Source organism: Cololabis saira, chromosome 11 (assembly GCF_033807715.1).
Source record: "Cololabis saira isolate AMF1-May2022 chromosome 11, fColSai1.1, whole genome shotgun sequence".
NCBI lineage: Eukaryota > Metazoa > Chordata > Actinopteri > Beloniformes > Belonidae > Cololabis > Cololabis saira.
In genome coordinates, this window is record NC_084597.1 from 45074631 (window position 1) to 45092557 (window position 17927).

Sequence of the window (17927 nt, forward strand, 5' to 3'; positions counted from 1 at the left end):
ATTAGAGAGATTTTTTACAGGATTTTTCTCGTCATGCCTGCCGTTTTCAAAACATGTCAGTCACTAGCTCCACCCCCAGACCCCAGCAGCATTACCACCAGACCCCAGGAGCTTCCAACACCAGACCCCAGCAGCATCACCACCAGACCCCAGCAGCATCACCACCAGACCCCAGGAGCTTCCACCACCAGACCCCAACAACAACTCAACAACCTCAACAACCCGGCTCACCTGGAGCCACCCAAAGACCCGGCTCACCGTCCGAACCCGGGGACCCGCTTTTAACAGGTTGTTGTGGCCGAGTGGTTAAGGCGATGGACTAGAAATCCATTGGGGATTCCCCGCGCAGGTTTGAATCCTGCCAACAACGAGTAATGTTTGAATGTGCAAGAGGACTGCCCAATCTTCAGTTATTAACCATATCTAGTACTGTCTTTCAAAAGTAATCAGTTGGATTCCCTTGTGGTACATTGTGTATTTTCTACCCAGCATGGTAATACCTCCCCCATAGTTCTCCTTGGATCGCCACCTTGTCATGGTGGAGAATCTTGCATGTTCCAATGAACCTGAGAGCGATGCCGTCTGGAGCTCAGGCTCCTGGTAGGTCCAACCATGGTTGAAGGGGAGGTTCCAGACCAAGGGCGATCCAACCACTGTGCTCGGGGGCACACATAGGCAGACTCAGGGTAACAGAGACACTGGCAGCGCCCTGCAACCTCACTCATCTGAAGGTCGTCTCGAGCTACTTGGAATGTCTGCACCCTCCTTGATGCTCAAGACGGGACGGAGAGACCTCGAAGACGGACTGCTCTCATTGCACATGAACTCAGGAGGTATAACATAGACATTGCGGCACTGAGTGAGACTTGGTTTTCTGGTGAAGACTCACTCACAGAAGTCGGTGAAGGCTACACCTTCTTCTGGAAGGGTCTCCCAGAGGGCGAACGTAGACTCCGCAGAGTTGGCTTTGCCGTGAAAAGCAAGCTACTCACTAACATCCCTGAGTCCCCTCAAGGCATCAGCGAACGGCTTATGACTTGGCGTATCCTCCTAGTGAAAGGTTGCTTTGCTTCCTTAATCAGTGCCTATGCCCCCACATTGGATGCTGACGAAAACACCAAAGATGCCTTCTATGAGTCCCTTGATGCCACACTGTCTAAAATCCCTGGCTCCGACAAACTTGTCCTAATGGGCGATTTCAATGCCCGTGTAGGCACTGACGACAAATTGTGGAAACAAGTCATCGGAAGACATGGGACAGGGAAAATAAATAGCAATGGTCTCCGACTCATTTCTCTGTGCTCTGAGCATCAGCTGATCCTAACCAACACCATATTTCAGCTGAAACAGAAGTACATCACATCATGGATGCACCCCCGGTCAAAACATTGGCACTTACTGGATTACATCATCACTCGGCAACAGGACCAGAATGATGTCTGTATAACTCGGGCCATGCGTGGGGCTGAATGCTGGACGGATCACTGGCTGATTAGATCCAGTCTAAAGCTGAAAATTCGACCACCACACAAAAAACAGCAGCCCCGGAAGCGTCTCAACTGCAGGGCTCTCGACTCTTCACAGTGCGTTGACCGCTACCGCAGTAAGCTGGCAGAGAGGCTCGCCACCCTGGAGGAGGATGACAGTGTCCTTGATATTGAAAGCGAGTCGGCAAAACTGAAGTCAGCAATACATCAAGCTGCCTCAGAGACCATCGGTTTCACGCAAAAACAACATCAAGACTGGTTCGACAATAGCTCCACTGATATACAGGAGCTTCTTGGAGCCAAGCGTAAAGCCCATGCTGCACTGCTCTCCAACCCCCACTCTCCATTTCTCCTCTCTCACTACAAAGCCATCCGCAGTGAGACTCAGAAACAACTTTGAAGCATGGAGAATGAGTGGTGGCTCAGAAAAGCCCAATAAATCCAAAGGCATGCAGACAATAACAACTCATTCGCTTTTTATGATGCTGTTAAGTCCCTGTATGGTCCACAAAGGCAAAATATCGCGCCAGTAAGATCCGCAGACGGTTCTGTTCTGCTCAAGGAGAAACAGCAGATCCTTGAACGATGGGCCGAACATTTCAACTCCCTGCTGAACAAAATAAATCCTTCTGATCCCTCTGTCCTCAATGCTCTCCCAGAACTTCCATCAGTTCCCTCTCTTGATGAACCACCCAAGTTCACTGAGATTCTCTCCGCAGTCAGGAGTCTCAAAAACAAGAAAAGCCCTGGCCCTGATGGACTTCCCGACAAGGTCCTCAAGAAAGGAGGTTACCTCTTACTGCGACAGCTCTACCATCTTATCTGCAAGATCTGGCAAAGTGAGACACTTCCCCAGGAATGGAAAGACAGCAACATCGTCACCATTTATAAATGAAGGGAGATCATCCTGTGGTAACAGTCGTGGCATCTCTTTGCTCTCTATTGCTGGCAAGATCCTTGCAAAACTAATGCTGCTTCGCCTAACAACACATATCACAGAGGACATCCTCCCGGAGACCCAGTGTGGCTTCCGAAAGAACCGAAGCACACTGGATATGATTTTAACTGCACGTCAAGTCCAGGTGAAATGTAGGGAGCAGAACAAGGACCTCTACATCACCTTCATAGACCTCACTAAGGCCTTTGATCCTCTGGACTATACTGCAGAAGTTTGGTGTTCCTCCCAAATTCCTCAGCATCCTGAAGCAGTTCCACAGTGGCATGCAGGCATCTGTGCTTGTTGGCGGCCAGCAATCTCTCTCCTTCCCTGTAAACGTTGGAGTAAAGCAGGGCTGTGTGCTGGCCCCAGTGATTTTCAATCTCTTCCTGACGACAGCCACACTCCTCTTCCACAAATCCATCCAGGGAGAGGGTGGTGTGAAAATTCAGTAAGACGAGACGCCTACAGGCCAAACCAAGACCCTGGTTAGCAACATCTATGAGCTTCAATATGCAGACGATTGTGCTCTCGTGGCCCACAGCCCGGCTGCTATGCAACAAGCCCTGGACACCATGTCCTCTGTTTACGGCTCGCTTGGCCTTGTGATTAACATCCACAAAACAGAGATCATGACACAAGACCGACCTCCACCCCCCGTATTTAACATCTACGGCACACCCCTCAAGACTGTCCAGCAGTTCTGCTACCTCGGAAGCATGCTGACCCCTTCCTGCCAAATAGATGATGACATCCAAGCACGCATCAACCAAGCCTCCAACTCCTTTGGCAGACTGCGCTCTCGCGTGTTTGAAAATAGCCATCTACGAACACAGACGAAAGTTGCTGTCTACAGGGCAGTGTGTGTGTCTACACTGCTATATGGGTCAGAAGCTTGGACTGTTTACCGACGCCACGTCAGGCGACTTGATGCATTCAACATTAGATGCCTACAGCGCATCCATGGCATCACTTGGCAGGACCGTGTCCCGCACACTGACATCCTCCACCGCACGGAGTCCATCAGTATAGAGGCAGCACTAGCCCTGAGGCAACTCCGATGGGTTGGTCATGTCATCCGGATGCCTGGATGCTGCTTGCCTCGTCAGGTGCTTTATGGACAGATTTTGTCAGCAAACAGGAAGCCCGGTGGCCCAAAGCTGCGGTACAAAGACCAGCTGAAACAGACCCTGAAGAGATGGAACATCAAACCCAGTGATCTGGAGTCAGTTGCAGCTGATCGGCCATTTTGGCGTTCTTTATGCCACGAAGGGGTCTCACAGCTTGAGGAGAGACTGACTGAAATGGGCATGACCAGTAAACCTGCCTGGCCTTGCCTTGCTGGGAGCTCGAGTTGGTCCGGCCTCTCGGCTCTCTTCCACTTCTCTCCTGCATCCAATCTCTGGATACAACATCCTGAGAAAACCACCTAATCTGCCTCCCGTATTCCTCCTCTGACTCCTGGGATGTATTTCCCCACAGTTTCACCTTGAGCTGATAAACCTTAGATTCTGTAGTGCAGATATAAAACTACTGCATTGAAATTTGCTTTGCCTCCCTCTCGTCGAGATTTTCCATTCTATTTTAACTTTTTAACTTTTAACTTTAACCTCTGGTGGAGAAATAAAGCATTACATTTGAATTGACCTAGGCCCCTCTGGTGGCCAGTGAAACAAATTTAACAAAAATTGATCAAGAGCTTCCCTCTAGTGGAAGACTAAGGGCATTGCATGTTTGACACTGAGATAATAAAGGTGAATGGCCAGGGATCCCATTGAATGAATGCAACATCACAACTAAATACCAAAGGACCAGGTACCATTCAGAATGATATGAATAAACATAAAATAATAAATCTATAATATACAATAAAATAATAATTAAATAAATAATAAAACAGATAATTGTAATAGCAAAGTGTAGTGCCTTTATCATTCATAGTGATGTGTACATAATTCACCTGCATAGAGATGTTAGTCACAGCATTACACAGCGTTTATTCAGGTTATGTTGTTACTAGTGTTTTGGTCTATGTGTTTAATGTGTTACGGTCCCTCTAAGTACGGTGACGTTTTTGGAGTCAGTTAGTTCTGTGATGGGAAGTGCGAGCTTCTTAACGTTTAGTTTCAGTTAACTGGTGGATTTAATAAAGGGACACACGCTTCTGTGTCCGTAGCGTGAGAAGTTGTCGGCTCGTCTATTTTCACGACTTCCACACCTTCATTTATAACTCCTTTGTGCTTTGGTTATAATCTTAATTGGAAATTTCTCCGTGGATACTGTACATTAAAGGTATTATCCTTGATCCTCCCTGAGCTAGCAAGCATTTTGAAAATGGCACCTCTAAGCCCCCCTCATTCGGTCCGAATGATACGGATTGGTCCAGGTCCAGGAAGGGAAAGAACCAATCAGATGCCTTCATTTTAAACCACGTCCCCCCGCCCTGTCCCATGCGCGCACTCGCTTCCAGCCGCCCCGTGTCCACATCGCACGGGTCTTCCTGGGCTCACAGTGTCTCAGTGTAACCCCCTCCCTCCCTCCCTTCTGCCACGGACCCCAGTATATTATAGATATTATGTAGTTATTTCCAGAGCAGCTCGGTCTCCGCTGTGTGTGACCGGGGAGCGGGAGCCGTTAGGCTGCTGCTGCTGCTGCTGCTGCTGCTGCTGCTGCTGCTGCTGCTGCTGCTGCTCCTCTCTGCCCAGCAGCTCCTGCAGCAGCAGCAGCAGCAGCAGCCCGCGGGGACACGTGAACAGCCGCAGCCGCTCCGGCTCGGAAGCTGTATGGGGTCCGTGGGGATGTAGGTCGTCTCACGGCGAGAGCGGAGAGCGCCGGTGAACGGCACGGCAGCACGCTGCCGTGCCGTGCAGGCTTGTTGCCGCAGCTACGCCGTAGGCTACGGCGTAGCCGTGGCTTTAGAGCCTGCAGCGCGCTGCCGTGCCGTTCATCGACGCTCTCCGGGATGGAGACGCCGGTGGGCACGTTTGGGTGGGCACAGCCCCCCCTAAAACCGGCCTCGCTTACAGGTGAATGAGACATGGGGTAGTTTTGCTGTAAATGTGCTGTCCAAAATGTTTAATAATCCTATGCGCGTTTGTGTTTGTGGGGGCGTGGCTTTGGACGGAGCACTCGTGGGTGGGGGCGGGGGGGGTGGGGCTTAGAGGAAGCGCCACTTTCAAATCTTGCTAGCTCTAGGAAGACTGCATAGAATAACTTTAATGTTTTTATTTTTAATAACTATGTTTGTTTTTTGTTGCAGTTATTTTCAATAATCATTTTTAAAAACCTACAACAATGGCAGAGGACACATGAATGGAAAACAGAATAAAAAACATCTCACTGTACGACTTGGATCTGCTTCATTCTGGGTGAGATGTCAATAATGTTGTACACCTCATATATGACCTTATACTATATATACTATTATAATACCATATATACTTTTTTCTTTTCATTCATATCCATACATACTGTTTCATTTACCCATATCCACTACATATATAATACTGCTCTCCTGAGCTGGTGTGTTTTTATATTTAACTGCTAGAGTTAAGTCTGATTTCATTTACCCAAGCAAGTCTCTGTTTTATCTTTAATGGCTTTTTCTGGACTTGTTTTAAGGAAGATTCACGAAGGGTTTTACAGGCATTTCCACAAATGTCAGTGTGGGTTTAGAAAGTGCATAAGAGCATAAAGCCCTGGCCTCTGAGCCAGAATAGAAACTGCTGAAGATCATCATTCCACTGTTAGCACATGATTGGACGTTTTCATCCTGCCATCATTGTCAGATGACTGTACACATCAATGATCAATACATGACTGTGACATCACTGTTGTCTGCGGCGGTTTCCAGACTTATCAGGTGAAATCACAGCTAAAAACCCTGTAAGATGTGTTTTATGGGCTGCTCGGTGGCGCAGTGGGTTAAGCAGCGGCTCATATACTGAGGCTACAGTCCTCCTGCAGCGGTCGCAGGTTCAAATCCCAGCCTGCGCACCTTTGCTGCGTGTCATCCCCATTCTCTCTCTCTACCCCTTTCCAGTCTGCATCTTCAATAAAGGGCCACTAGAGCCCAAAAAAAAAGAGATGTGTTTTATTACAGTCATCATTCTCTTATTCACTATTTTGTAATTTAAAGTAATTAAAAATCTGCTTTCTTTTTTTTCTATGACATCATCACTGTTATGAAGTAAAAACTAAACCAAAAAACCCCAAATAATATGGTCATTAATTCCATTGAAGAAGATATGATGTCATCAAGTTATGATGTCATTAATTCCATTGAAGAAGATATGATGTCATCAATTCCATTAACATTCCATTCCATCAACAAGCTTGTAACAGAGTTTATAAATAGAACTCCTTCTTACTAGTTCTCATCACATCTTTTGACAATGCCACGCAGACGCAGACAGAGCTCTCGCCCCGTCCGCAGGCGCCGGAGAGTCCGTAGGACCCGCGTCGCCCGCAGACGCAGGAGAGTTGTCCGACGCAGACGCTGAAGGTCAACAGATGATGGAGGGAATCCTGAATGAATGATTTAAAAAAGGAAAAAAATACATGAAAATAAATCATGAAAAAAAAAATAACGTAAAAAAAAAAACAAAAAACAAACACAAACCCTGATCTTTGTCCCATTATTGACTAACATGACCTTCCAGTACGTAAATATGTGTAGCAGGTATATAAGACGGTAGCTAAACTGAAGTGACCTGTAAAGAGTGAATGTGAGGTAGGACACTAGAACTTACTGTCTCAAGTCAGATTCCTTGTCCTTTAGGACGTGTGGTCCACCAATGGCTTCTGTTTCTCATTCCAGCATGTCACACCTCTAAAGGTCTTACTGTTTTGATGTCTGAGACGAGGTAAGTGAGAGGTTGTGGAGGCCCTGTGGCTTAGTTGGTCAAAGCACCTGTCTAGTAAACAGGAGATCCTGGGTTCAAATCCCAGCAGAGCCTCTAGACTCATCTGTCTTTGGATGAGAAAAAGATTATAGATGTCTCATTCATTCATGGTTTAATTATGGTGGTGAAATGGAAAAATGACATGTAGCTTAAACAAAAGAAAGGCACATCAAATGTTTCTTACCCAAAGTTACTTCACACATTCAAGTTCTTCTAGGAGATGTGGACTGCTTGAGAGGGAGGTAATGTCTGGTTCTTCTCCTTTTAGTCACTTTAATGCTTTGCTGTTCTTCACTCGTGCCACAAGGTGGGGTACTCCTCCAATTCTTCTTGACCAAATGTGTATTTCTTTACGTGGTGTGTCTGACAGTCAGTTACTTTCCAAGTTTGACCTCACTTAAAAAGGTCTCTACTTGGTTTGGGAGACTATGCATGTAATTCAAGATGTTGTAAACCAGACCTGGATCCAACATGCACATATGTACATACGTACATACGAAAAAGAAACACTCACCATGAAGGCCGGTTAGCTCAGAATGTCAGATTCTGGTGCTAATAACACCAAGGTCATGGGGTCAGTCCCCATACTGGCCAAACTGTTTACCACTAAAACTCGGGTTATCGTTGAAAGTTTCAGATTATAAAAATTGTGTTTTGACCTGTCCAGGGGTCTGTCTCTCACCTGAAAATTAGCTGGGATAGGCTCCAGCAGACCCCCGTGACCCTGCAAAGAATATAGCGGGTAAAGATAATGGATGGATATACCATCAAGTACTTTCAGTACTAATCAGTTAGCTGGGCTAGAGCTGTGGTGGTTGAATGACACTCTCTGTATGCATGCTGTGAACTTGTGATCAGAGGTGTCTTCAGTATTCACATTCATTACTCAGGTAGAAGTATAGATACTAGAGTTTAAAAATACTCCTGTAGAAGTTGAAGTATCAACTCAAGTTTTTTAATCAAGTAAAAGTATAAAAGTACTGGTTTCAAAACTACTTAAAGTATAAAAGTAAAAGTAATGTAAGGGGGAAAAAGCCATTAAGGACAAAAGCCATTGAAAATGAATGCATCTTAGTATAATGCAAATATATTAAAGAACCATATATGTGTACTATTGAGCATTAACATGTGTTTCAGAGAGCAGGAGATATGATGACTAGTTGCCTATAAGCAGGGCTGCACATAAGTGGGCCGCCAGAGCGCATGCGCCGTCAAAATCCACAGTGCGCTGTCAATCTTGTGCTGCGAAGCGCTTTTGCGTACCAACAGCTGGGGCTCATATTATTGGTTGTGGCCAGACCAGAATAGTAAGCTCTGCGTTGGTGCAACGCAGAACCATAAATCAGCCAGTGTCCGTCATTGCGTTCAGCAGTTTCCTGCACCAGCAAGACGCTGCTCTCTGATTATGGCTCACAGTTTATGAAAACCCCAAATAAAAAATAAATTAGAGCATATTTTATGAAATGGTGGTGCTTCCACCACCAGACGTCAGGAGCTTCCACCACCAGACGCCAACAACAACCTCAACAACCCGGCTTTCCTGGAGCCACCCAAAGACCCAGCTAAACACCCAGACGCTCCTAGCACCATGGACAGCACTCTGTCAGATGCTCAGGAGCATATTGCTTTTCACTCATGTTCTGGTTTCAGGACCACAATAAAACCACAATAAAAGCTGAGCAGGGTTCCATGGTGTAATGGTTAGCACTCTGGACTTTGACTCCAGTAATCTGAGTTCAAATCTCAGTGGAACCTGTCAGTCTTCCACACAACCAGGTACAAAGGTATCAAGGTTTTACCCACATGATGTTGTAGTATCAATCCACGAGGCTCCACCTCAAAAAACAACACGGGGAAATGGAAACATGGACACCATTAGACCTGCTTTAGGGGGCTGGAGTTTCCCTAAGAACCCTTAAATATGTGATGAATGTATCTAATATCATGTGTATGTTCTTGAATGATGTTTATACAGTTGTTTTCAGCTAGTGATGCTAATGATGGTCACTGATCAATACGAAGGATCATTTCCAACAGTTGTTTCCCTTCACAGTTCCAAACAAATCTGATCAATTTTAAGAGATAATCAGAAAGAAATCAGTCTTAGAAGAGATCTGCTTCATTCATATCTGAGAGAATTGTGCTGGGTCACATGATGTCATTTAAGCTGGTTAGTTAGTTGACAGAGTTGTAGGATTTTTGACACTGTCAGAAGGTTTGAAAGGAGTGACGCCGTCCCCCAAAGTCACGGACTGTGTGGCGGAGTCACATCCTGGTTAAACAGCAGAGTGGTGCAGCAGAAGCGTGCTGGGCCCATAACCCAGAGGTGGATGGATGGAAACCATCCTCTGCTACTTAAGACTTCCTCTCATACATGACATTCCTGTGAGAGATTAACTGAAATCTATCCAGAGCTTTTTGCAAACAAGAAAGTGGATGTATGATCTATGAACATACTGCACTGACTGTTGATGAAAATGCATTGCATCAAAATGTTTTTAAAAAATCAGGATGAAAATATGTCTCAAACTGATAAAGTAAAACCAACCATTTTGAAATGAAGGCTCTAAATTGTCTTGTTCTGCAGATGCACACGCACGCACGCACGCACGCACGCACGCACGCACGCACGCACGCACGCACGCACGCACGCACGCACGCACGCACGCACGCACGCACGCACGCACGCACGCACGCACGCACGCACGCACGCACGCACGCACGCACGCACGCACACACAAACAGCTGACAGGTTGTTGTGGCCGAGTGATTACGGCGATGGACTAGAAATCCATTGGGGATTCCCCGCGCAGGTTCAAATCCTGCCAACAACGAGTAATGTTTGAATGTGCAAGACGACTGCCTAATTTGCAGTTATTAACCATATCCAGTACTGTCTTTCAAAAGAAATCAGTTGGATTCCCTTGTGGTTCATTTTCTACCCACCATGGTAATACCCATGGATGATTTTTAATTTCACCACAACAGGACAACTTATATGAAGTCATACATTTATTTCTAACATGAATGATTTGAAGATAGGATTTTCTTTCGTTACGCCCGCCATTTTCAAAGCATGCAAGTTTCCGTAGTGTAGTGGTTATCACGTTTGCCTAACACGTGAAAGGTCCCCTGTTTGAAACTGGGTGGAAACATGTATGACTTTGCAATAATCTTATTTGGATCTTGGAAAACCAATCTAGTCCTCTTCTTGGTGCTCAGGACAGGAAGGTCGACCATCTCTTTCTCACATTGGGTCTTATGCAGAAATGAATTTGGTTGCAGTTCCACAACTGACCAAAAGCCAGTCATTCTCCATTTACCTACACTTTAAAATGTCCAACTTTACAGGAAAAAAAGAAACATATTAGAGAGATTTTTTACAGGATATTTCTCGTGATGCCCACCGTTTTCAAAACATGTCACCATGTTTTTTAACAGTAATTTTGTTGGGTATTCCCCATGTTGTTCAGTGAATTGTTCCTGTGTGACTGTTCCACTTTTCTCCTCCGTGTCAGCTTCCTCTGCACGATCAGATCCTGCAGACACTCTGGCCTCCCGCGTCTCTGGTTCAACACAGGGTTGTTAGATATGCCCAAGTCTCTGATCTTTACCTGCTCTTAGTCTATATGTGGAAGGTGGCCAAGGCGCTGGGCATTTCCTCCCGCTGAAGCAGTTCATGCTGTAAATGTGACGGGGCACTTTGCTGCCACTCTGTGTCCACAGTTCGTGTAGAGCAATTTTCACCTGTACGTCATCCCAGAGCTCCTTGTCCTCTCTCAAAACCAGAGAAGTGTGTGCAGAGTACAAACATGTACAAAATATGACTGTTGTGTTGCTAATACAAAGACACACCGTACAAGCACATGTTAAACGCTTTCCTAACCAGCTTTCTCCAACACAATGGTACTGCTTTTGGAAATGCAATAACACATGAGGAAGCAGAAGTTTCTGTGCATGGTTCAAAGAGACCACAAGGTGGCGCTAAAGCGCCACATAAACAAGCAGCAGTCCATGTCAGCTAAACCACAATGTTGAATATTCAGTCATTTACATATAAAGATGGTTTTCCTCTCCCATAGTATGTCTGATTAAAAGCTGATATACACTCCTTTCATACTGAGTATGGTTCAGTATGAATTATAGATCATAAAAATAAACAATAGACAAAGCATTAAGTCTTGTGACCCATTGGTTTCTGAAAAGTGGTTCTGAAAGCCATTTGTCTTCGTACGTGACACAGCCATGTTGGGAAGCTGACTGGAACCAAAAGTGGAAATCAGTCGACCTCTTTACTCTGGCTGCATATCTGTCAGAGGACAGACTTTTAAAGTTCTGATGCTGGTCTATAAAGCTCTGAATGGTTTGGGACCAAAATACATCAGTGACCCCCTGACCAAGTATGAACCTTCCAGACCCCTCAGGTCATTGGATCCAATTCAGAGTCAGAACCAGACACAGAGAAGCTGCATTCAGCTTCTATGCTCCACATGTCTGGAACAAACTCCCAGAAAGCCTCAGATCAGCTGAGACACTCAGTTTATTTACATCCAGGATGAAGACTCGCCTGTTCTCAGCTGCATTTGAATAAAACTCCAAACTTGCACTGTCACTTTTAAGTTTGAGTTTCAAAACTTGATTACATTTTAACAACTGTCTTTATCTATTCTAAGTTTTTCCTTTCTTTGCTTGAAGTTTAAATCATGCTTTCTTTTTTCTGCTATGTGATGATGTTTTATTGTCTCTATAAAGCACTTTGAATCAACTTGTTAAATAGGGCTTGGTGGTCTTGACGTCATCACCTGGCGGAGCCGTCATACTGGGTCTACCTTAGCAGCTCTTCGGACCACTGCACTGTGTACAGACGTGCTCCCTCTTCGTTTTGTCTTAGCCTACCGGTACTTGTAGTTGTTACTTTCTGCTATTCTGTAACCATGGTAACCCGCTGCTGCGTTGTAGCTGCAGCAGCTCCACACATAACAGACGTGGGGAAAAGATCGCTAATGGTTTAACTTTTCACCGCTTTCCTGCTCGGAGGCAGAACCACGGAGACCGAGTATCTGAGATAACAGAGTGAAAGAGTCGTCGGCTCGCTTGGATCGCGGCTGTAACGACCAAACATAACCTTCCACAATAAACCACAAACAAACACTCACACAGACCGGGGTCGGATCAAAACACGGGTTTTATTCCCACTTCTCCAGCTAAACGCAGTTGCTGGCCAGCTCTCTGCGGTGTGATTAACCCCAATCTTCAGATAAAACTAGTTTGTTGAGGAAAAAATATTAACTCTATTTGTAGCTGCAGAGGAAAACAATAATCCCACGAGGAAAACAAAGATATTGCTCACGCCTCGGAGCCTCTTCCACATAATATATAAAAAAGAAAAGAAAAAAGTAAGAGTAATATAAAACATGTACTGTATGTATTATTATATTATACAAATTTATTGAACCACATGGCGAGTCAAACATTTACCAAAGCAGCTGCCAAACACTCCTAAACAAGGTAGTAACACGGGTTATGCAGAACTGCGGCAGTAAGTCCTTACTAAAGAGTGGAGCTCCGACGAGGAGCTCCACTCTTTAGTAGGGATTTCATATGGATCCAAAAAAATAATCATTATTTTCTCCATATACCGGTCCTTGGCTTCCTTGTTTAAGGTATCCCGGTAAATTCCAGTTCCTTTCCGGCATTTTAACATCTTTTTTTTTGGACTGTGATTTATAAAGCGAACATTGCGTGCAGATGCGCGTGCACACGATTTTATAAATCCGGATTTTTTTTTGTGCACGCCATTTTCTGATTTTGGGCTCACGTGCACTTTTAGAATGGATCCTACGCATTCTTTTATAAATGAGTCCCAGAACTTTTAACGGTGCGTGAGCCTGGCAGAGCTCTGAGATCTTCCAACCAACGTTTGTTGGAAGTGCCCAGGTCAAAGCAGCAGCTCTGGGGGGACCGAGCCTTTTCAGTTCCCCGGGCTCTGGAATCAGCTCCCTTCTGACTTACATGCGATCTCTGACCTGGGCCTTTTTAAAACTGAAAACGTATTTATTCATGGTGGCTTTGTATACCCAGTAGTGTGGCAACACTTTTTTTATACTTTGGTCTTGATGTTTTATATGTTCATATGTTTTATTCTGCAAGCACTTTTTGAATATATCTGTACAGTCCACTGTGCCCACAGTTAATGAATCAGGGGCATGGTCTGCAAAATTGTTGCACATGCTATGAATTGTGAGTTTTGAGGGTATAGTATATACATATTTCCTTTTTTTTTTTTGCTGTTGCAAAGTCTTCATCTAAGGTGTTTCTGTTTGAATGTTACCTCATACGGCCGTAACATCTTTTCATCCATCTGTGAAGTTTAGTGCTGTGGATTATGTTGTTTTTTATGAACGTTTCTATCTGGGTGTATATGGACTTATTACTGTAGGTATTTAATGGGATAAAATACAAATATTTGATTTCATCGGTGAAAGTGGCATGTTATTTCTTTTTAATGTACAAATGATGTGATTATTTTGATTTCTGAAATACGACAGCCTTGTGTCACGAGATAACTGTAACTATAACTACAAATAGACAATAAGGTATCTTATGTGATCTATGCCAGACAGATGACAGACTGAAAAATGGATTTAGTGACCCTGTGGATGACAAAGTTACGATTTACTGTAGCTTCATAAAATGCATTAAATCTGATTGTGTAAATCTGTGCAGGAGGGGCCTCTGTGATGACATCACAGAGGCCCCTTCTGCAGATAGAAGCCTCTGTGATGTCATCAACTGTGACAAGAGCATTGTAGAATTTTAACCGAAGCCACAACACAAACTGAACTTGAGGTGAAAAGTACAAGACTGCACCTACAGAGTCTACCGTTTGTTGGATAGCACATAGTTTAGCAGCTTCACCCTTTTCTTGGATCATCATCACCATGTCAAGAGGAGAGAGCCGATCCAGCATGGTAAGTTTAAGTTTAACCTAAATCTTAATGTCAAGGACAAAATTCCCTTTCCCAAAACTGATATAAAAATATTTGAAATTGATATTTTCTTTTCACTTTTCCATCTGACTTCAATCCTAATGGAAATGTTGATTTATTTTCATCATTTTAGCCATTTAAGTGGCAATTTGATTTTAAAATGTTGCTTTTTTTAATAACATTAAACAGAGCAACAAAAAATGTGTTGTTTTCCATATAATACATGTTATGGGATGGCATTTTCTTTTTCTTTTTTCTCCAATTTTTTTAAACAATCCATTTTAAATAAACCAAAGATTAATAATAAGATTGATTTTGTCACATTAGGTGCTTTTTTCAGTGTCAGACTTAAGAGTTACGTGTATGTGTTATATTATAGGATTATAAGAGAGTGTCAGGGTTTGACACTTCCCCCCAGTTTGTGAGTTTCAGTTCTGTCCCTCCTGTGTCCCATCTGCCCTGATTGTCTGCACCTGTGTCTCATCGTGTCTCGTTATCCCCTGTGTATTTCTGGTCTTGTCATTCCCTTGTTCCCTATCGGTCCGTACTGTTTGTCCCTCGATGTCTCTTCTGGTTTTTTTGCCGTTTATGATCCTGGTTCTTGTTAATCCTGCTCTGCAGCGCTTTTAGTTCTTGTTTTTTGTAAATAAACCCTTTTTGTTGAGAACTCCTGCATCCGGCCTCCTACTCTCTCTCCTGCGTTTGGGTCCTCATGTAACCAATCATAACAGAGAGGCCGTTATGACATGAGCAGAGGCGATTCTAGGGTCTGTTGGGGCCCTAGGCAAAAATTTCTAGGGGGCCCCTCAAACCAGCGTTCATCACCGTTATGTTATAATGAACTGACACCAACGAAAACTTTATGAAATTCATATTTATTTACACACTGCTAATTTACACACACGACACTGTGTGTAGTTTTTTTTTTTTTTTGACACTGCGTACAGGTGGATGGTCGTGATCATGGGAATGACAACGTGGGGCCCCTTAAGGGAGGTTTCTTTCTCCTTCGGTCTGACACAGGTGGGATGCTGTCTGCACTCCCACCTCAGTTGGAGGAGTTTAAGTGTCTCGGAGTTTTCTTCATCATGGCGTAGTGTTTGTGCCTCGTCTGTGAGGCAGCGATGGGAAACGCTGAGCGTAGAAAGACGTGTTATGTGAAACCGCTCATTATATTTACTGGTGAGAACTGAGAGATTGTAGCATCCAAAATATAACAGCTGCACAACCCACTGTGGCTTACGGAAGAGTATTAGGGCCATGCAGGAGAAAAAACATATTTTCAGAGGGGAAGATTTTTTTTATTGTGCACTTTGAGAAAAAAGTCGAAATGTCGAGAAAAAAGTCGAAATGTCGAGATTAATGTTGAAATACAATTTTGAGAAAAAAGTCGAAATGTCGAGAAAAAAGTCAAAATGTTGAGAATAATGTTGAAATACAATTTCAAGAATAAAGTTGAAATTTTGTGAATAAAGTTAAAACTTCGCCTTTTTTCTCAACATTTCAACTCTATTCAAGAAATTTTGACTTTTTTCTCAAGATTTCGACTTTTATCTCGAAATTCCATTTCAACATCAATCTCGGTATTTCTACTTTTTTCTCAACATTTCAACTTTTTTCTTGAAAATTTTGACTTTTTTCTCGTCATTTCGACTTTTTTCTCGTCATTTCGACTTTTTTCTTGACATTTCGACTTTTTTCTCGGAGTGCATAATGAAAAAAAAAATCTTCCTCCTCTAAAATATTATTTTTATTTTTCTCCTGCCAGGCCCTATACTCTTCCATAGTGGTTGATACACTAATACACGGTTATAAAACAATGGGATGAGGAGTGGCAGGGAGGCAAGGAGGACAAATGAAAGGGCAATCATTTATTATTTTGCTATTACACAATTTTTGTATTTTATTTCCTGTTGTAAAACCCTGGTTAAGGTATTTTTATACTTTATAGTACCCTTTGAAAAAAATTGTGGGGGTCACGTGATGCACCACGTGACGTCAGAAACACGTGACCTGTCAGATCCGCAGGCCTGTGTTTGACTGCGGAGTTCAAATGTACGTTCATCAACTCATTTAAAAAAAAATAAATATATATATATATATATATATATATATATATATATATATATGTATTGTAATGAACTGGAATGTTTAACCGTTTTCTCGTCACTCCGTTACTCCTCTCGTTTTCGTCTCTCACAGCAACCACCAACCGCTCCGTTGCGCCAGTTATTTTCCATCACCATGGTAACTCTCCGCCCGTGAGGCCTTCACGGACACCCGGACAACTCAACACTTCTAAACTGAACATATATATATATATAAGCCTATATATATATTTTATTAAACGAGTTGATCAACGTACTGTAATGAACTGGAATGTTTAACTGTTCTGTTCAGTTTAGAAGTGTTGTGTTGTCCGGGTGACCTTGAAGGCCTCACGGGCAGAGAGTTACCATGGTGATGGAAAATAACTGGCGCAACGGAGCGGTTGGTGGTTGCTGTGACAGACGAAAACGAGAGGAGTAACGGAGTGAGGAGAAAAAGGATTTTTGTTGTTGTTGGTTGGCGTTTTGAGGTGAAAAGCAGCGGTGAAGAACATTTCTCAGAGACGGTCCGTGTTTCTATCTGGTGGAAGTGTCCGGGTCCCAGAAATGGAGCCGTCCAGCAGCGGTTCCTCGTCAGAACCAGGTTTCCACGCTCAGGTGGGAGAGGTTCTCGCTGCTCATCCGCACAAATACATCGTGGAGCAGTTCTTGCCTTCTTGCCTGGGGAGTTTTTCTAAAGTGGCCAAGTGCAAGATACTGGAAACAAACAGGTTTGTGGCCGTAAAGGTGGTGAGACAGGACCAGGTGAAAGCAGGCAGGAGAGAAGCTGAGATCTTGGAGGAACTCCGCCAGCTCCACCCCGACACACACACTTTACTCCGCCTCACTGAACACTTCACACACAGGAACAACTTGTGTCTAGTGTTTGAATTGTTGGACATGGATCTGTTTGCGTTCATGGAAAGGAGGGACTTTGAGCCGCTGCAGCTGTGTGAGATCCGACCCGTGGCCCAGCAGATGCTGGTGGCCCTGGACGCCCTGAGGGACGCCGGGGTGGTTCACACGGAGGTCAGACCAGAGAACATCCTGCTGGTCCAGCATCACACGCAGCCCCTCAAGGTGAAGCTGGCTGGCTTTGGTCATGCCTGTGTGGCCTCCAGTCTGCGGGGGGAGGACATCCCCCTGAACTACGCCTACGTGGCCCCGGAGGTCCTGCTGGACCAGCCCTCCCTGGGTCCAGGAGTGGATGTCTGGTCCCTGGGCTGCGTCCTGGCCTTCTTGTTCCTCAGTGAGGAGCTGTTCCCGTTTGACTGTGAATACGAGGCCATGCGGATGATGGTGAAGCTGAACTACGGCTGGTCCTGCCCCGGGTTCCCGGACGGCTGCACCTGGTCCACCCAAGGGCTCCTGAACGCCTCAAGAAGAGCCACTCGCTTCTTCTGCCAGAATCAGGAGGGTCCCCACGACATCTGGCGGATGAAACCACCGGGCCAGTACACGCTGGAGACGGGGAACCACATCATGGACCACTGTGGCTTCTCCAAAGACTGCTTCTCCCTGGA

The 17927-nt window shown here is 44.6% G+C and overlaps 3 non-coding genes across 3 annotated transcripts; all 3 read left to right on the forward strand.

Annotated features, from left to right (window-relative positions):
* Positions 1 to 288: 288 nt before the first annotated feature.
* trnas-aga (transfer RNA serine (anticodon AGA)) lies at positions 289 to 370 on the forward strand. Its single transcript has one exon. It is a non-coding gene; the product is annotated as a tRNA-Ser (tRNA).
* A 6938-nt stretch (positions 371 to 7308) lies between these two features.
* Positions 7309 to 7382, forward strand: trnat-agu (transfer RNA threonine (anticodon AGU)). Its single transcript has one exon. It is a non-coding gene; the product is annotated as a tRNA-Thr (tRNA).
* A 1629-nt stretch (positions 7383 to 9011) lies between these two features.
* trnaq-uug (transfer RNA glutamine (anticodon UUG)) lies at positions 9012 to 9083 on the forward strand. The gene has a single exon. It is a non-coding gene; the product is annotated as a tRNA-Gln (tRNA).
* The last annotated feature ends 8844 nt before the right edge of the window (positions 9084 to 17927 follow it).